We start from the raw sequence: 14,489 nt of genomic DNA on the forward strand, positions 1-14,489 counted from the left end.
GATCCTGGTAACATCGGCAGTGTTGTTGGGACGAGGAGCGTCGGCACAGGAAGATGTCGCTGGGGTGTTGGGCAGACGGGCAAACTGCTGGTCAATACGTCGGCTTTTGGCGAGTTCCAGGCGGCGGCACTCTTTTATAACAGCATCCACCGTGGCTACGTTGTTGCAAACGAGCAAGTTGAAGGCGTCATCGGCAATGCCTTTGAGGATGTGGGAAACCTTGTCTGACTCAGTCATGTGGGTGTCAACTTTGCGGCACAGAGCCAAGACGTCCTGAATGTACGTGACGTAGGGCTCCGTTGACGTCTGCACACGACCGGAAAGCGCCTTCTGCGCGGCAAGTTGGTGACCGTAGGGGTTGCCGAACAAATCTCGAAGCTTTTGCTTAAGCGAATCCCAACTGGTCAGCTCATCTTCGTGCGTCCGATACCAAACTCGAGGTGTGCCACCGAGGTAAAAGACGACGTTGGCGAGCATGATAGTTGGGTCCCACCGGTTATTGCGGCTGACGTGTTCGTAAAGGCTGATCCAGTCCTCGACGTCTTCCCCATCTTTTGCCGAGAATACGCCAGGATCACGGGGAGCGGAGAGGGTGATGTAGGTCGTCGAAGTGGCAGCAGGTGTCGGAGCCGGTGGAGTCGGGTTGGCGTCGCCGGGAGCCATGAAGGTAGGCTCGACGTACCGTCCACTGCGAAGCTCCGTGACGAGGTACAGGGAACGTCCACCTCCACCAAATATGTTACGTAGGAAGACGCAGACGACAAGCTATGTACAACTATATTTACAAGGAAAATACGCTGCGCTTGGCCAAGAGGCAACAGCCCGCGCTAGCTTCTAAATCGTCGTCGTCGTCTTCACACTGCTGGCCTTTCGTGATCGCACATATTGTGCCGTAGCAATATAAACAAAATGAGTCTAAGTAGTTAAGATGGCTGACCCACAGCGGCCGGCGTCTCGCGATCTTCTTCTTCCTCTCTTCGTTCATCCTTCCGTAACAATATGCATACAAGGACGGTAAACGTTTAGGTTACCGGTCCCTTTCTCACAGCACTTACAGGAATTTTATCCCTCCTAGCGCGCTCCTGAGAGCGCTGATCTTTTGGCGTCGAAGACGCCGGGGTTCTCTGATCGACCTCCACAACCTTCTCTGAGGTGCTTGAGGATCGAGAACTAGGCGCTGAAACTTGCGTCCCAGGCCGTGGAGTTTGGTTTAGCTTTGGGACCTGCGGAACCGAGGTCTGCAGGCCCACCTTCGGATGTTGATGAAGCAGCACTTGCTGCTGCCACCAGGGGGGCAGGCGGAGTTATTACCGCAACACTATCAGTGACGGTGGTAGACTCCCAAGGCATTTGTCACGCTGCCCCCGTCGCGCCACCTTGGAAAAGTTTGTGTGATCTAAGTACGAAAGAGGTTTCCTTGCTTCGTGAAATGTTATTTTTTCTTTGACCTTTAGTGCAATGTTTTTTTTTCTTTCTTCCATTTAGGGCACGCCGTGGAGTAGTCATCATACCTTGCTGGTGAAGCAGCGCACTGACACGGACACAGTAAAGACACAAGAAAAGACGACACTCGCTGCAATGTCGAGTGTCGTCTTTTCTTGTGTGTCTTCACTGTGTCCGTGTCAGTGCGCTGCTTCACCAGCAAGGTATGATGATCACTCACCAACTAGCACAACTTTCCACTTTACTGAACTTCACTGTCCTGGAGTAGGCTGGATGGCTTCCATGTGTAGACCTCTTTCGACGAAGGCTCTCTTCTTCGCTCTTCCCGGTTCCTCGCGACTCCTTTAGACGAAGGCTCTTTTTCGCTGTTCCGGGTTCCTCAGGATTTCTCTAGACGAAGGTTGATCCGTAGCGCTGCCACCAGTTGTTGCATTTGGAGGCGATCCCACCGCTGCCACCAGTTGTTGCATTTTGGAGGCGATCCCACCACTGCCACCAGTTGTAGGAGTTGAGCAGGACGTCGGAATTAAAACTTGGGAGGTTTATTTACATTATTTAGTGAGAGTCAATTAACAGTCTTAAAGTCATTACGGGCCGGCAGCAACTCGGACGCTGCGGCCCGTGGCAAGAAACTCGAAAGAGATCAATGAAGGAATGCTCTCAGAATGCTCTCTTGCTGCTCCCGGTCTGCGTCTTTTAAGCCCTTCGGTGTCTCGAAGACAGGTCACGTTCGGCCAACGGGCGAGCCCGCTCAGATGACGCCATTTTCGGTCAATCGGCGAGCACGCTCAAGTGTCGTCATTTTCGGCCAATGGTAGGCGCCCGTGCGATGGTGTCATACCCGGCGAAGAGAGTCGCCGCTGGGTCCCGAATTGTCCGAGGGCTTATTTCTCCCTGCGGTCTTGCCTTGCTGACTTGCAATGTGCCGTCACAATAACCAGGTGGGGGCGACGCTGCCAGGCCTTCGCGGTGCATTACAGCCGTCTTGCTTCGGGACTCACGTTACCTGGAACAGTGCCAGGCTCTCGCTTCACTTTCGGGAAGAGTCAAGCAGTGAATAGCTCCACCTGCGGCACACGAAGTGGGGGCCGCTAACTTGTTTGCACGTTCCGCGCCTCAGGAATGTGGTATCCGTGCTTCTGCGCTCCTTAATTAGCTGTGGTGCGATTCGATTGTGGTCTGGTGAACTCGAAGTAGCTCAGGAAACGGTCCCGTATCTAACACATCACAGTTCACAAAATGTGGAGATGAGTTGCAAGTGCCTGATGGATGATCATTCGAGCTGCGTTTCGCGCAAGTTTGCCTTCCTCGGCATGTCTGAGATCCATGCCCATACCTCTGGCACTTAAAGCGCCGTCGAGTATTTGGGATGTACGGCCTCACACGTACTTTGATGTAGCCTGCATCCAGCGTACTAGGGAGCACACTAGTACCAAAGGTTAGTACAATGTGCTTTGTTCGAAGTTGTTTATTAGTCCTGCGAATTGGGATTCTTTCTACCTTGATAATATTTTGATCCCGAAAACCTTCAAGCAGCTTTTCGTCACCAAGGTCCAAGAAGTCGTCTTCCCAGATTACTCCACGGCTCGTGTTCATGGTTCGATGTGCCGACACAGTGACTGCTACATCGCCAATGCATTTCAAGTCATTCATTTTCTCATATTGTGTTTTGTCCTTCAATTCAAGGAGCAGGTCTTCATTTGTCATCTTTGTCACTTTGTAGCCAGGTCCTATCGTGTAGCCAGGTCCTACCATAGGCATTTCGCCACCAAGAAGGGGAAGAATTCACGCACGCTCGTGTTGCCTTCACTGTGGATTACATGGTACTTAGGAAAGTGTTCCTCATTGTTTTTCAAAAAGGATTGGAAGGTTCAGCACAATGCGTTAGCGGGCTAGTTGGTGCGAATCCGCACCAACTAGCCCGCCTTGTCCTGTCGTCTTTCTTGTGTCTGTTGTTTTGCGCTAAACAAAGTATTCAAGGTTGCATCGGTGCGCCCTGTTTTTAGAGGGCGATCAATGGAAAGTGGTTTACTGGAAGCCATAATATAGGGATCATGCGTTCGGCAGCAGCGCCAACCACCCACCACCGAGCCCAACATGGGGACCGAGCAAATCCTACGAATACGAAAAGCCCTCGCCAGTTGTACGGTGCTACTATCACCCAATCTGGAGTACCCAAGGCTGGCCACCCACACAAGGTTAACCCTCGCTGCCAGGAAAGTTGGAAGGTCTTTGTGTTCGACCAGTGTCGTAATGTATCTCTTAGAAAGATCAAGCTAGAAACAAAGCATCTTTGCAAGAAGTCTGTCTGTCTGTCTGTCTGTCTGAAAAACATTTATTTACATAAGTTCTGCGCCAACACAAGGTGGGCACCAACACTAGGTGGGCAGGGGCGCCTTTCCGGGAGCCCATTGGCGTCAGCCGCCGCCTGGGCCCGCTCGATCAAGGCTTGTTGGGCCGTCAGGTCAGAGCAGCCGAGCAGGGCTGCCGCCCAGTCCTCCCGGGAAGGGTTGGGTAGGGGGGTTAGATTTGGGGTTTTTTGACATGCCCATACCACGTGGAAAGCGCCTGAGGACTTTTCCCCACAGTGTGGGCACTCCCCCGTGCAAGCGGTGTCAAAGTATTTAAAGGCTGCCGGGCACAGCAGAGTTTTGGTACAAAGGCGAAGGAGAATGCGCTCCTCCGCCTTGTGAGGCCCTTACAGGGCTTGGGGTAGATGGCATGGCCAGATTGGTAGAGCTGAACGATCTCTTTCAAAGTATAGGCAGGATTGGGTTCGGGGTCCGGATCGGTGGGGGACGAAGGTGATGCCCGGAAAGCGAGCGCGCGGGCGACGGCATCGGCCGTATCGTTTCCTTCGAGGCCCGTGTGAGCGGGAGTCCAGATAATCGTACGGTGCGAGGGGCCACCGAGATAGTCGCTGTTTTGCAAAATTTTGTAGGCAAGGTACGGTATGTGCCCCTGCTCAATATTGCGGGAAGCACACCTCGAGTCGGTGATGATGACCCGCGAGTGCTGATCTGCGGCGGCTAGCGCGATGGCAACCGCCTCCGCGTGTGTAATGGTGTGTGCACGGAAAGTGAGTCCGTTTACTGCCGTGTTTCGGTGGACAACTGCGGCCGTGTACCAACCCCCATGGTACGGGCCGGAGGTGTCCACGTTGAAAACTCCGTGTTTGTTTCCGTAGTGGCGAGCCAAGGCTTCCGCCCGCGCGAGGCGTCTGCCACTATGGTCCTCTCGTGTCATGTTGACCGGAAGAGGGCGCACGTGCAGGGCATACCTCCACTGTGATGGGATATGTACGTGCTCTTCCGTATGTATTGAATGATGGATGTGTAGTCGGGCAAGGAGGCGGCGACCCGACGGCGTTTTAGAGAGTCTCGTGTATTGGTTCATCAAGTGTGCCTCTCGCAGCTTCTTAAAGGTGTTCACCATCCCCAGGCCCGGGAGGCGCAGGTTGGAGGTACTGACCGGGAGGTCGAGGACACGCTTGTAGATTTTACGGAGAATGACTTCGAGTGCATTCGCGTCAAATTTGCGTAGGTGGAGGTATGAAGCCGAGTAAAGGACTCAACTGGTTACAAATGCATGCGCCAGCCGCAAGGCGTATTTTCATCGTAACCCCCCGCGCTTGTTCAAAACCCGGCGGACCATCTGGCCCACCTGATCCCCCACCTTACGCAATTTGGCCAATGTTGTGTCAGCTTTTCGATTTTTGTGAATAAAGAGCCCCAGTACTCGGATCTCTTCATGTTCGGGTATGGGTCCACTGTTAAGGGAGAGGTCGATTTTGGTGGTGCACTTGGTGAGGGGCGTATGTGCACAAATTCAGATTTGACGGGGAGCACTGAAGGCCGCATCGACGGGCATAGTTGTCTACGATGACCGCCGCTTGCTGCAGGTTGGCCTCCATTTCTCCTACGGAGCCGTGTTTAGCCCAGATGGTGATGTCGTCGGCATACAGCGCGTGCTGGATGCCGTCGACCCTCGCCAGCTGAGCGGGAAGTCTCATCATTGCCAAATCGAATAGGATGGGCGAGAGGACCGCTCCCTGCGGGGTCCCTCGCATGCCTAATTGCCGTGGGCCGTGTTCGCTGTCCTGAATTCGAATGTATGATTGTCGGTCAGTGAGAAATTGCCTAATGTGGTTAAATGTGTTTCGGCTGCAATCTGTTTGGGAAAGATGTGGTAGAATAATTTCGTGGGTCACATTGTCGAAGGCCCCCATCAAATCCAAAGCGAGTACCACTTCGTCACTGAGGGGATATTCGTTCGGGTCGAGAATTTCTCGGTCAAGTTGAAGCAAGACATCCTGTGTGGACCGGTGTTGGCGGAACCCGAACATGGTGTCTGCGAAAACATTTTTGTTCTCTAGAAACTCAGACAGCCTGTAGCGCACCATCGTCTCCATTAATTTTCCCACACAAGAAGTAAGGGAGATGGGGTGGAGGTTGTCTGTGTTGATGGCTTTACCAGCTTTGGGAATGAAGGTGACCAGAGCGGTCTTCCAATCAATTGGGAGGGGTGCTTCCCCGATCCAAATGGAGTTCATGTAAGCGAGGAGTGTTGAGTAGGCAGAGTCGGGAAGGTTGGCAAGTAATTTGACAGTAATTTTGTCCCGTCCCGGTGACGTTCCTCGTTTCATTTTTACTAGGCCCGCCTTCAGGTCATGTAGCTGGAACGGTTGGTCCATCTCCGCGTTCTCGGAACCTACATACGAGTAAGCGGGCCCTCGGCGATCCTGCTGAGTATAGAGGTATTGATCTCGGAGTTTGCATGCCAATTTTGAAGTGTCTCTATCGAGCAGTGAAGGGCTCGTTGGAGATGTTTTTGTGTTTCTGCTCGAGTTTGGATGGGGTCGATTAGGGCGCGGAAGAGGCGCCACGTAATCCGGCTGGACATTTGTCGCGCGGCCGCGTTGCATCGGTCCACCCAGTTAGAGTCAGCGAGTTGGGCCGCGTACCCTGCCGCTCGTTGGGTGAGCTCAGCCACGCGAATTTTGAGTTTCCGGTTGTGTTTTTGCCAGCGCCATCGGCGGACAAGGCTGTGCCGGGCCTCCCAGAGGTGAAGGAGGTGGTTGTCCACCTCCGGGGTCGCCTCTGAGAGTTGAATTTGGGTTTCCGTGGAGCGAAGGGTGGAAACCAACTGCTGGGACGAGACGTGGTACCCTTGCTCCTGAATGGGGGTCGAGTTGGTGTATGTTTGTCGGAATTTGGTCCAATCGGGCAATTTTGCTTGTGCGAAAGGTCTTGCCAATGGATGGGTGCGAATAGTTGTATTGAGTATTGTTAGATATGGCGCCGTTTCCTGAGGCTACTTCGAGTTCCCCAAACCACTTCGAATCGCAGCACAGCTAATTGAGGAATGCAGAAGCAGGGGTGCCACATTCCTGAGGCAGGACACTTGCAAACAAGTTCGTACGCCGCCGGGATTACAAGGGGTCCTCGGACAACAGAGCCCAATCGTCACCCCTCTTCGCCTTTGAAGAAGGCATTTGCCACCACTGCGGAGCCGTACCACCGGGAGCAGGTGGGCACTCGTACAATGGAGCATGAGCGCCCCCCCTCCTTCTCCTCCTTTGAAGAAGCGCATTGCAACTCTGCGAGGCAAGACCGCAGGGGGATCAAGTGATCAAGCAAGGGGGCCCAAGCGGCGACTCTCTTCGCCGGGTATGACACCATCGCACGGGCGCCTACCATTGGCTGAAAGTGGCGTCATCTGAGCGGACTCTCCCATTGGTCGAACATGACGCGACTTCCAGTGCTCGAAGGGTTTATAAGAAGCCTTCCAGAGAGACCAGAGCATTCCCTGATTCCATGATTCACCTCTCTCGAACTTCTTGCCGCGGGCCGCAGCGTCCGAGTTGCTGCCGGCCCGTAATGACTGTACAACTGTTACTTGTCTTTCACCTCTCTCGAACTTCTTGCCGCGGGCCGCAGCGTCCGAGTTGCTGCCGGCCCGTAATGATTGTACGACTGTCACTTATCTCTCACCTCCCTGTATATAATGTAAAATAAATACTCCCAAGTTTGTTTTTCATCCCGGAGTCCGTCCCCCAACCCCTACATCTGGTTGGCAGCGGTGAGATCGCCTCCGAATGCATCAGCTGGTGGCAGTGCTACGGATAAACCTTCGTCGAGAGAGATCCTAAGGAACCGGGAAGAGCGAAGAAGAGAGAGCCTTCGTCGAAAGAGGTCCGAAGAAACTGGGAGTAGCGAAGAAGGAGCGAGCCTTCGACCCAGGGAGTCCGGAGGAACCGGGAACAGCGGACGAATGAACCGGATGGCAGGGTGCTGCAACCGTAAGTGAGCGCGTGGTTTTTTTCCTTATGATTCGCCAGACTCAAATGTTGTGTGTTCATTTTGATAGTTCTGGGAATCGGGAGTTTGATGCATTGTGTTTTTGCACAAATTAATTAAGGAAAACAGTTTTAACCACCTGTCGGTGCAGCTGCCATGGATCTTAGAAGGTTGACGAGGTTAGACTTGTTGTTGGTGTGCGACGATTTGGGAGTTGAGGCGGACGAACGGATGAAAACGCCAGCTATCATAAAGGCGATTAACGATATTGGCAATGATGACAAAAGCATTGAGCTTGCTTGGGAGGTTATACAGGAACCACGGGAGCGTGAGCGTCGTGAACGTTTGCGGGAGCGTCGTGAACTTAGGAGTGAGCGTAAGCGTGAAGAACGCGAGAATGAACGGAAGCATGAGCTTCAAGAACTTACTCTTAGGTGTGAGCGTCACGAACGTGAGAATGAACGCGAACGTGAGTGTCAGGAACATAAGCTTGAGCGTGAGCAAAAGTATGAGAAGGCAGCACTGATCAAAGAGATACAGCATTGTGATCAGTTATTGGCACAGAGACAACGGCTGTCTGAGAATTCTGTAGGAAGTACAGAGCGAAAGAATGAGGAAGTGTCTAGCAGATTTTCGCCAAAAGCCGACGAGAAGAGTAGTGCCTGTGAGATTGGCTGCAGATTCATAAGTGAAGGGAAAAGGCTAGCTGCTAACGATGCCTTAGTGGCAACAGAGGCCGTTAAAGGCCGCAGTGAGAGCGACGAGGTGCTGTGCCAACAGATGACTGTGGAGACAGCTAGGCCAGCTGCGAACAAATTAGCACAGTTACCGCGCGTGTGCGTCGCTGGTAAGGTTAGCGAGGTTGCTAGCGAAGAAAAGGGTACTGTTGACGCGACATACGCGAGCACCCATGTCAGGTCAGATCTGCGTGCAGAAGTGAAGTGCGAACTGAGCGATGCAGTTGAGAGTAGTTCTCGGGATGGCGAGCTCCGTAGTCCACGAGAGAACAACTGCATTGTTCAGGGATCGGTGCGGCACTCCGCCAGTCTAGATAGCCTAGATAGGGATGATTCCGTTGTTAATCATTCGGACTGTGCGCGTGAGACAGCGATCGATACCGACGGGCTGTGTGTCGATGCACAGCGTGCGCTGGGCAATGTAGTAGAGGGCAGTTCGCAAGAGTGCGAGTTGTCTAGCTCGACTAAAGCCTGCTGCATTGTTCCAGAGTCGGTTGAGCTGTCCGCCAGTCGAGGCAGAGAGAGTGTTGATTTAAGTGAGAATCACTCAGACTGTGCGGGTAAGAGACCGATCCGGGCCGACGAAATGTGTACCGGCCAGCACGAGGCACGAGAAGGCGACATGAAGGCGAGTGCAAAGAGAAAGCGCCGTAAAAAGAAGCGCGGTAAAGACCGAAAGTCGGTAACTAATGTAGCGCCGCCAAAGATGGCGAGAAACCCAAAAGGGCAGGGCGCGAGGAAGAAGGTGCGGTCGTCACGGACGATGTTGACGCATCGGAAACGTTCTAGCCACCGGTCAAAAGGGGACCGCGAAGCATGTTCTGCGCGGGCGCGGACAATGGGCACGGGGCAGTTAAACTCCTCGTCGTTCCGTAGTTCTTTTCAAAGCTCAGCGTGCAGTTCGAAGAAACGCAAGGTGGCAGGACGAGCCCTGCCACCTTGCGTTGCCACCTTACTCCCCACCTGGTGACCAGGTGGGGAGTAGCGACGCGGTCAATCGAGTTCGTGTTGAAAGCGGGGCGCCAGGACGCAAATTGGCAGGATACCGTAACGTCTTGGGGGAGCTGATAGTGAATCAGCCCTTTTGTTGTTTCTCGGCAGCCAGAGTAGCTTTCAAACCACGCCCACCTCGAGTTCGACTCAAAGTATGAGTCAGACATAAGCGTTTGGAAAGGGAGGCAGCCCTTCCGTAGAAATGAAGTGTTTTGTTTTATTTTTGAACATCGGAAAGTTTTCGCGAATTGAGACTAGGATTTCTTTCAATGTGTAAGGTTTGAGCTTTTTTTGTGTTTTCGTTCGAGAAGCTCGAGATTTGAAAGATGCGTTTTATGTAAACCTGTAGTCTCGCGAGGTGTTCATTAATAAATAAATAGGCTTTCTGTTTTGTGTGTGTGTAAGTAACCTGAGTGTCAGGGTTATTGTTGAGAGGCCTATCGTAACGCGCGTGTGTTATAGTTCACCTTCTTTCTTTTTAAGTGTTGAATTTTCTAAGGTTAAGCGCGTAGATTTTCAGTGAGTGCATGATTTGCACTGAGAAGCGTTCTTAGTTCCATTAGCGCATGTCCTGTGTGTACGGAAGGAAGCAGATTTATGACTGGGTTGCTCGTGTGTGTTGAGGGCAGCCGTATTCTGACTTCTCCGTTAAGTATGCGTGGAACGAGTTATTAAAAGACGCATTAGTTTAAGGGTTCTGCGGAGTGTGTAAGTCCCGCAAGTTTAATTGTTCGTTTACATCACGTGTCCTGTAGGACTTTCAGGGAAGAAACGTGAGTAAGCGTAAATGAAAAGTTTGCCTACAACGCAAGTACGCGTTTTGTTTAGTGACCACAAGGCTAGTGCGCTTGTCATTACGTACTTGTGAGGTTGACCAGATTGTTCAGTGGTACCATTACGTGCGATAAGTACGCCACTGCGATAGATTGGAAACATGCTGTTCGTGTAGTTAGGCCACTTAAGTTATGTTCGGCTGTTTTCATTTGTTGTTTGCATCGTCAACGACCCTTTTGTTTTGCAACAACAATAGTACTCTGGTCTTGTCGGCAATCGAGGAGAAATGGATAGCTGTTTGGAAGGGTGGTTGGAACTGTTTTGTCAAAATTGGGGAAATAAAAGATCAGGGTTCATTTTGACTCAGTAATAGCCTGGCGAGTCAGGGGTGAAGAGCCTGCGCTTACACGTGGTGCAGCGCTGTGTTGTTTTATTTGTTTGACGTATGTTCTCCAGGGCTCAGGATCCCGAAGGTTGTCAAACGAGGCTCGACCCCAGTACCCTGCAGCATCTTTCAGCGTTCCTCATGGCCAGCGAATTCAGTTCACTGGCCATTCAGAACAACCGGGGCGAGGACGAGCTGTTAGATATGGCGCCGTTTCCTGAGGCTACTTCGAGTTCCCCAAACCACTTCGAATCGCAGCACAGCTAATTGAGGAATGCAGAAGCAGGGGTGCCACATTCCTGAGGCAGGACACTTGCAAACAAGTTCGTACGCCGCCGGGATTAGAAGGGGTCCTCGGACAATAGAGCCCAATCGTCACCCCTCTTCGCCTTTGAAGAAGGCATTTGCCACCACTGCGGAGCCGTACCACCGGGAGCAGGTGGGCACTCGTACAATGGAGCATGAGCGCCCCCCCTTCTTCTCCTCCTTTGAAGAAACGCATTGCAACTCTGCGAGGCAAGACCACAGGGGGATCAAGTGATCAAGCAAGGGGGCCCAAGCGGCGACTCTCTTCGCCGGGTATGACACCATCGCACGGGCGCCTACCATTGGCTGAAAGTGGCGTCATCTGAGCGGACTCTCCCATTGGTCGAACATGACGCGACTTCCAGTGCTCGAAGGGTTTATAAGAAGCCTTCCAGAGAGACCAGAGCATTCCCTGATTCCCTGATTCACCTCTCTCGAACTTCTTGCCGTGGGCCGCAGCGTCCGAGTTGCTGCCGGCCCGTAATGACTGTACAACTGTTACTTGTCTTTCACCTCTCTGGAACTTCTTGCCGCGGGCCGCAGCGTCCGAGTTGCTGCCGGCCCGTAATGACTGTACGACTGTCACTTGTCTCTCACCTCCCTGTATATTATGTAAAATAAATACTCCCAAGTTTGTTTTTCATCCCGGAGTCCGTCCTTCAACCCCTACAGTATGCAGTGGTCGATACCGAGGGTTTCTTCGGTGTTGACCCAGTCTACATATTGAATGTTTTGGTGAGGGTAAGGTCCGGACACGTGTCCCGGGTCACGGAGTTACCCACGCGAGTTGGGTGGGCAGGGTCGGTGTGGAGAGTAAGGCCCAGCGTGGTCGTAAGTTCCGCCAGCTTACGTCCACGTTTCTCTTCACGCGCGTATCCCCAAAGTGTTCTGGGGGCGTTGAAATCGCCCATGATCACCAGGGGATCCCTGCCTGCAGCCTTTAAGGCGCGGCTAAAAAGGTCTGCGAAAGTGATGTTGGCTAACTTAGGGGAACAATAAATGTTGAGAACGTGTAGTGGTGGATCCTGTTTTCGTAGCGGAAGGAGGGTCACCATCACGTACGAGAATTCTGTTTTGAGGTCAAGGTCAACGAAGTTGGCCATGTAATTTTTATGCACGCAGATACAGGAGAGGTGGTCCTGCTGAAACGTGGTTTAATTTGTAAGTGTGGCGCCGCTCCCTTGCTCCTGGACGGCTACCACAGCAGGAAGGTGCTCGAATGTTGTGAGGAAAAATCGTAGGTTGGCCCGCTTAGCGTGGGCCTTGAAACCTCGACAGTTCCACTGGGTAATTAGGATGGGGATAGCCAATTCGGATCGGGGGAATTTCCTGAGTTTAGGGGTGCCCGCCATGATCGGTAAGATTGGTAGGGGGTTGCGAAGACGACGTTCCACAGCCAGCACTCACAGGGCGGGGAGCATCCTCCATTCCGGAGAGTGAGCAACTGTCTTCGTCATCGAAATCGAGTTGTCGAAACATTTTGGGGTACCGGCCGGACACGTCTTTAATTGGGCCGGCTTGCCGGGTAGTGCGAGAGGTTTGCGCGATTTGTTGCGCTATGAGAGAGGGAATCGTCTCTGTCAATTTGGCAGTCGCTGCATTCATGGCCGCGGAGATTTGAGTTTCAAGAGCGCAAATCCGGCTGTCCATACGGGCCTCGAGGGCGTTGATCCGGGCCTCGAGAGCGGCTACCACGCTAGGTGCCTCCGCCGGCGCTTCTGTCTCGCTATCCATCACTTCTAGTGCGGGGGTAGAGAGGGGTTGCGTCAATTTTGCTTCGAGTGCTGTAATTTTCTTTAGCAGCATTTCATTTTGCGCCTGGAGAGCCACGATCATGTTTTGTTCGGCGCTGCGCACCGCAGGAGGAGTAGAGGGAGGGGAGGAGGAAGCATCCCTGCCAGCGCAACAGTTCTCTAGAGGGTGTTGGCCAACGCCGCTCACCTGTTTTCCTTTTTTCACGGCGTCGGCCCAGGCCCTGGCCACGCCGTGTGGTGGCGCCGTAGATTGCCTCCCGGCTTCTCCGGCAGGGGGGGGGGGGGGGGGGGGGACTGGCTTGCCGGTCTTGGTGACGTCCCGGTGCGTCGACTCACCGGGAAGCTCAAGATGGCGGTGTTTTTTCTTGACCGCCGTTTTGGTCTTGCCGCCCTTTTGGGCGGCTACCTTGGAGTTGCGGAACTTTGCAGTGCACTCGCGGGAGTTCGTGGCGTGTCCACCACCGCACACTGAACACTTGGGCACGCATTCGTGAGGGGCCTGCGAGTGGACTCTGTTGCCCGCACAGGCCGCAAGTGTCCTTGGCTCCCTTGGCTTTGGTTGGCTCCCTTCTGTCCTTGTTTGCTGGTGCTAAATATGCTTCCCAAGTTCAGGTTTGGGCATGCGTCCATGCTATGGCCGACAGCACCGCACTTGCCGCAGGCCGGGATTGTACGGTAGCAGGGTTGGACGGGCACCACCATGTTGTCATAGTGAGCAAAACGCGGTTTGTCCTTTCCGGCGAAGGTAACACGCGCTTTGTTCGATGTGCCAAATTTTCTCACTTCAACAACGGTGCCTGCTCTCCAACGCACCTTTTGCTGAAGTGTCTCCGCCGAGTACGAGTTGCACACCACGATGACACCGTGGCAAACATTTCCGCCATCTTGCCGTAGGTATCCGTGGAGTGGGACCGCTCCACGTTCGGTGTTGACAGAAAAATCCCCGATCACTCGGTCTGCCGTCTCGAGGTACGGGGTATGGATCACAATCAAATTTTGTTCTCTCGAAGGGAGAATCGATGTGGTCTCTGCCCGCTCGGACCCGAGGTAAGCCGTCAAAGTGGTCCTGTAGCGATTCTCGGAGAAGGCTTCGTGCAAGGAAATATGCTCACGTGGCTTTACAATGATCACGTAGTCATCCGGGTTGGGTTTTAGTAGGGGGCCAGGCTTCCACTTCGTGAAGACCTTGCCCTTGCTTCCCGCAGCGTGCGAGGCGGGAGGCTGCGTCTTGCCGGCTGGGATGCCGGAGGCAGGGGTGGCGGCGGACGCCACCATCTTGGCTTTCTCTTGCAAGCGGCGAGCGGCCGCGTTGAGGAGAGCTTGGCTTCGAATGTTCGAAGGAATCGCAGAATTGGGCTCCTCGGTTGTCGAAACCGTCGTCCACGACATCGCGTCCGGGTGGTAGCCATGCTGGATTAGCGTAGAGACGGCCATGTTGCCTCGGTAAGCAGTCTCCACGCCGCCGGGCATCGGCGTCGCCGTCAGGCTGGACGGCGTCGCCCACGTGGCGGGGTGAAAAGCAGACCTTAGACAATTGGTTCGTGAAATCGACAACACGAAGTCTGATTGCCTTCGAATCATGTTTTAATGCGAAGACGCACAAACCCGATTGCGCATGAAGGGTAATAGTTTCAGAAACCGGGTTATGGCAAAAAAAGGTTGCTCTTTTCTTGCAAGAAAAACTCGGAATTCTTAATATTGACGACCAATTTTTGGTTAAAAGCTCTGCAGATCTGCAGAGCTTCAGGGAATCCACGATTTCGAAATCGTGGATTCCCTGAAAGAAAATTCTGACAAA

At 53.2% G+C, this 14,489-nt stretch overlaps 1 pseudogene; it reads right to left on the reverse strand.

The window, feature by feature from the left end:
* Positions 1-14,125, reverse strand: part of LOC135906191 (uncharacterized) — a 41,343-nt pseudogene extending 27,218 nt beyond the window's left edge.
* Positions 14,126-14,489: the final 364 nt, after the last annotated feature.

This window comes from Dermacentor albipictus, chromosome 1, assembly GCF_038994185.2.
Source record: "Dermacentor albipictus isolate Rhodes 1998 colony chromosome 1, USDA_Dalb.pri_finalv2, whole genome shotgun sequence".
Classification (NCBI taxonomy): domain Eukaryota; kingdom Metazoa; phylum Arthropoda; class Arachnida; order Ixodida; family Ixodidae; genus Dermacentor; species Dermacentor albipictus.